Here is a 6,581-nt window from a genome sequence, read left to right on the forward strand (position 1 = left end):
ATTGATACACCAAACGGAAAAAATGTACTTTCATCAGTTTAATAAACATCATATGCATAGGCCATGAAAATTTTAACAATTAGCCATTACATAAAATCTCTATTAAATTTCAATTTTTCATTTTTATATTGTATATGCATTGGTAATTTTTCGAAGAACAATCGCTTCATTACGAAAGTAATATTCGGGTATAAAAAAAATAGTATGGAAAAGAAGTATTATTATATTTTCATATCTTGTCTTTCATAATAATCTATCACATATCTTCTCTTAAAACTATCACATAAAAGGTGATTTTAGTATTTGAATTTTGAATGCTAGGATCTAGATTCAAATAGAATTCAGAGAAATAACCAATAAATTGTGTGAATTATTAAATCATTAAGATATTTTTGATATTACGATTTATTAAATTGGCTGTTAAATTCAAATTGGGGTACTACATCTCTACATCAAATCATGTCGGCATTATGAAAACGCTTTATGATATGCATTTTAATTTAGGTTGTTTATTTGCATATGATGCAAACACATAAAATATTGGATTTTTTAATTTCGCGTAATTAATAGATGGAGAATCAGTACCACTGATAAATAGCGTAAAATCTGATATATACATATATATATATATATATATATATATATATTCAATTTTTGTGTGAACAAATGATATGTACAAGTAATTATATAGCACGAATATTTAAATAAGGCTGAGTAATATTTAAAATATATTGATTTATTTTTGTGAAAAAATCTATATATATAAAACATATACTGTATGAAAGTTCATTAGACTTCTTTGATTGTTTTTGTTTAATCAAAGAAAGCACTAATAACACTGAATCGATCATATTGCAAACAATATATAAACAATCACGATATATTCGAATCACATGAGCTTATAGCCGCAGCAGTTTCTGAATAGATTTTCGGATAATATTTTTATGTAAGCCCATTAACGCTAATCAGCTTATGAAGCTAATTCCACACAGCTATTGTATCACCAGCTTTCACCAGAAACAACGTGACCGCATACGATGCAAAAGCATTTCAGAGGAAAAGTATAAAATTTAATTATAATAGTGATGTTTTAAACAACACTGTATAGTATTATCCCAGATTAAAAGGATTTATATAATTAACATACATAATTCAAATATAAATTGTCAACGCATTTGTGAATTTAATACCAAATAGTCAATACTAATTATTAGGGAAATAATATGTACGATGAATTTATCTATAATGCTTTCTGACAAAATAATTCTAATTTACTTTTTTGCATTTTGAAATTCACAATACAACAATACAGGTAAAAGTAACACTTTTCTTTTCTATTTTTATATAAAAACAATCGTAAATTTGAAATTAGAAAAAATTCGAAAAAAAATTGGAGACTTATTTTATTTCATTAAAATGAATCTTGGCATTATATTCCAACTATATATTTTAATAGATGATGTAAAAAACCTGGGTATAAAAAAGTGCAATTATGCTAAGCTCAGTTTTTTGTTGTATTTAATTATTTTATTTCAAAAATATTGAAATGTTCAGATAGTGCAAGGAAGTAAACATCAGAGTGTAATAAATGCACATTAAAAAAATTTAAAACTAAAAATTAAAATTGTTTTCCAAAGTCTGATAATCATGTGTAACACGAAAATCATTCCGTAACAGGTTAAATATGTATCATATAAAAAAATTGATACTTGTAAATATCGAAAAACCGACATGACCATTTTCTACCAAAAATAATCAGCACAATCCTAGTAAACAGGTAGACAAAATATTATACCTGAAACGTTAGATTATTTCATTTAACACATCAAATTATTTATTTGGTTTTCGGAAAACGTTTTAGCAAATTATTTTTAAAATTTTAACTTATTCACTTAAAAAAAACCTTGAGTAATTACATCACAATTAGAATTACATTGAAAAATGAATAAACAAAACAAGTAATCTTACTTGTCTACCAGCCGAACTGTCTAGTTCCCTACTTTTCTACAATTTTACCTGTCTACTTGTTAATTTGTCAACATGCCAATTTATTTATTAGTCTATTTTTCTATTTGTAAATTTTTCTATTTGTCTACTTGTCCGTCTTTCACTTATTTACCAGTCTATCTGTCTAATTGTCTACCTGTCCACCTGTCTCTGTTATTTGATTACCATGACTTCTACGTGTATATCAATCAAATAATAATGATTTGTAATGATTATTTCTGATCGCTAAAAGTCAATTTTTTAATTTTTTTATACAACTCCAAAATCGCTCGAATCGCCAATAAAAGTGAAATGTTGTTTGAATCATTCGAATCGGATGCTCTACTCTCTCAAGCAACTGCAATTTTTGCACTCATTGCTTTGAAACTCTGAAACGGCTGAATCGATCGTCTTTGCCAGAAACTAGTCAGCAAGTCTCCCCATGAATAGGAATCAAATGTTGAACGAATCATTTAAATCGGTTAAACCGTGCTCTAAAAATCGACAAAAAATTTAACACACACACGCGCGCGCACACATATATACATCCAAATATACCAAGGTATGCCAAAATTTTCAGGAGGTCTTGAAACGTAAATATATGTAATATGTATAAGAATCGATAAAAAGGACTTTTAGTGATCAATTCAGACCATCAAATGTCAATTATTTAACTTGGAAAACACTGAACCTGCCTTCGCAAATATTATGTCGTTCCCCTGTCTCAAAAAACTGCTAACTGGAGCTGTCTTTGGTAGAAACTGATCAGAACGTCTCCCCATGAATAGAAATCTAATGTTTATTTATTCATTTAAATCGGTTGACCCGTGCTCTCCAAATTGTAGATAAAAAATGTATCCATACAAAACACACACACACACGCACACATAAATATGTCATTCTAAGATATGTCAAAATTGTCTATAGATGTTAAAACATACGAGGTCTGTTCAAAAAGTACCCGGAATTACTAATAATTAAATTTCGCGGGTCTGGAGTGTCTGATTGTCAAATTTTTTTTTTATTGTGTTGGTATACATGCCCCTAAAGTATGATGAAATTTTCAGCTATATTCACTGTTTACTTTGTCTGTGGTAGTCGCTAAGGTTCGACGTGTTTTTCTGAGCTCGGCGATTTTTACAATGGAAGAATTGAAAAGTCAAAGAATTTGTATTAAATTTTGCGTAAAAAATGAAATAAAGTGTTGCAAAGTGCAAAAATTCACCAGATATGGCTCCGTGTGACTTTTTCCTATTCCCAAAGTTGAAGAGACCCATGAAAGGACGGCGGTTTTCCTCGATTGAAGAAAATCGCTGAGAGTGCTCAAGGACATATCAAAAAGTGAATATCAAGGGTACTTCGAAAATTGGAAAAAACGCTGGCATAAGTGTATTATATCTGGGGGGGACTACTTTGAAGGGGACCACATTAATGTAGACGAATAAATAAATATTTTTTTGAAAAAACGAAAATTCCGGGTACTTTTTGAACAGACCTCGTATATGTGTTAAAGCATATATTAATAATTTCGATATTTTTTTCGATTACTATAACTTATCCCGCTGGAAATTAACAATGTTACAAAATGCAACATTAATGACATAAAAAAATGAGTGACCTTTCTGGTAAAGCTGTTATAATTCATAGCGATGATCACTAGATAATATTTAATTGCTTTTAAGTCCTATTTATAAATAAACAATTTTCCCATAATCTATTATATTTTTTATTAAGAGTCAAATCTAAAATTGTTAACTAAAGTACCTTGCACCCGTTCAATAAATGTTGCTGAAGCAAATGAAAAACATGAATATTTTTCAAGCGTCACAAGTTAGTATCGTTTAATAATTTTTGAAAAAGATATAATAATTCACGGCTGTGATATTCGGTATATATATATACATATAGTTGTTTATAAGTACAATTTATTGTCGTGACATAAATCCGGCTTTAAACTATTCAAATTAATACGTGTTCCACACAAGTCGACACGCATGCAACACATAAACGCTACAATCCAGATTCGGGTTCTCTTTCTCTCCACCGGTTTACAACAACATGAACTATTAATTGAATTCCTGTGAATTATAAAGTTTGTTAAGTGGAGTTATGTCGAGAGTTTTATGTTTGTTTATAGCGCAGAATTAATACAAACACGGGCATTTGAACGAACGAGCCTCGCAGTTAGGACCAACATTATCAATATTAAGTTTTCGTATGTTGGATTGCGGCGAACGAATGTAAATGCCAGAGAAAGGTAATAAATAAACACAAGTTGGTCGTAATTATCTTTTATACGAAATCTATCTGCCTTGTTGAAATGTACTATATAGAAATATTCACTTTTGTTGTTGTTTTGCAGAAGAAGGCTAAGGAAAAATCTAGAGCCGAGTCGAATGGGAAACTCATTTAACAGGATATTTGTTTGCTCGAACTGCTTCAACATTTTATTCTGCTGTTCGTCAATGTTTAATGCTCTTCTTTTTAACTTCCCGTAGGGTAAGTTATTGTAATCGTCCAAAAATCGAAAATTTTTACATTTCTTAATGTTTTGGAAAATAAAAAAAACTTCAGTGTTTCACTAACATAGCGCAAAGTTAAAGGTTATGATGAATTGCATTGTGCATACAAAATATCTCGTCGTTTATTTTTCTTAAATGTACGTTTGTTGCAATTATCCTGTTTTGTATGTATAATGTAGATTATCATGTCATTTACGTATTAAAAATTAATTACAAACATTAACGGTTACCAGTAGTGCTAATACAGTACATATTTTTAACATTCCTAGTATTTATGAAAGAAGTTTGTTTTCGCCAGAAAATCCGATTACCTAATTTCATGACGCGTATTAAGACATCACACCACAAAAAAACCCATTTTGCTATGATTTTGACAAAATTTTGTATGTGATATAGTTTGTTATTTTAACAAACTATCGTAAAGAAGTGAAGGACTATGAAAATTGATTTTATTATAAAAATGCAACATTGTTTGAAATAATGAATGCGGCAATCATAGCGTTTTGAAAATAAATGCAAAAAATTCGTAACATCATAATAATTTTCATGGAGTTTAAATTGGAATAGATGTTGAATGAGCTATTACAAATGAATTTTGTAATCAATCTGCGATTTTTAACTTCTCGTAGGGTAAGTTATAGTAATCGCAAAACAATCGAAAATGAAAATTTTTATATATTTTTACGTTTCAGAGGTTTCTGAACATTTTGGTATACCACACAATGGATGTGTGTGTATATGTATGTATGTATGGATACAATTTTTCTTCAACGTTTGCAGGCGCACAGATCAATCGATATCAATGGTTTCAGAAAACATTCGATTCCTCTTGATAGGAGATGTGCTGATTAGGTTTTGGCAAAGGGAGGTCCAGCCGTTTTGGAGATACGGAGCAAAGAGTGTAGAAAATAAAAATCGAAGCTAAATTAATTAGTGGTTAATTTTGGCTAAAGTTCTAAAACTCATATACTTTAAAAGAATAATTTCAACTTTGTAATTCAGTTTATATAACTCTTATAAATATTAGACAATGTTATATATTACAGTATTTATAATAATATATATGAAAACATTTAATATTGCTCGAACATATTTGGTTACGGCACGGGAAGTTCTAGCAAATTGCCTTACGGTACGATGCTATACACCACTAATTATTTGTATTGCTTGTCTATTATGTATAAAATTATTCATAAACTTATGTAGAAAATTGCACAAATTGCTTACAAAGTTCTAACATTGAAAAGACTTGCTAAATATATTGTCGAGAAAGTGTAAATAAAATATAGCCCAAATATCTTTATGCATATAACTTATTAATTTCTGAATCATAATTCTGAATTCTAAATATAATGTGTCTATATTTTGCTTTTCATATATTATTATCTTTGTTTGTTATGTATAAAATAAATTAAGTTATTTAACTAATATAGTTAATTAATGACCCTGATTGTTTGTAAAATTCTTGCTTTAAAAGAACTTGTTGAAACAACTCTCAAATTAGTACATATTATAATATAAAATTCAACATTATTCAAATTTTTACTAATAAATTTTCCAATTATTACACATAATTTGTTAGTTAATAAATTAAGTTATATAACGAATATAGTTAATTAACGAATTGAATACGTTGTTTGTAAAATTCTTGCATTAAAGGAACTTGTTGACACAGTTCTCAAATTAGTACATACTAGATTATAAAATACAATACATTCAAATTTTTACTGATAAATTTTCTAATTATTACATATAATTAGTTATTGTAAAATATATTACTGAATAAAATTCAAAAGTCATAGAAGTGAACATATAAAAATAAAAATATTTTTTATGTAAATGTGTATTAAGTGTGTAAGTAAAAATTAAGTGAGGGTTGATACTAATGAGATGCCTGAAAATATAGTTGCTATTTTCATCATACACTGAAGACATGTTATTAGAAAAATGTTTTTAGACATAAATTATTAAAAAAGAAACTATTGAATCAAAGGTAATTTAGAAGAAGTTAAAAATTTAATAAGTGAAAGCTATCAGTATGTAAACAAAAAAATGTGGAGAACTTTGATTCTG

This window comes from Ctenocephalides felis, unplaced genomic scaffold (genome assembly GCF_003426905.1).
Source record: "Ctenocephalides felis isolate EL2017-DRISC unplaced genomic scaffold, ASM342690v1 CF-g0.4_SCAFFOLD_01492, whole genome shotgun sequence".
NCBI classification, from domain to species: Eukaryota; Metazoa; Arthropoda; class Insecta; order Siphonaptera; family Pulicidae; genus Ctenocephalides; species Ctenocephalides felis.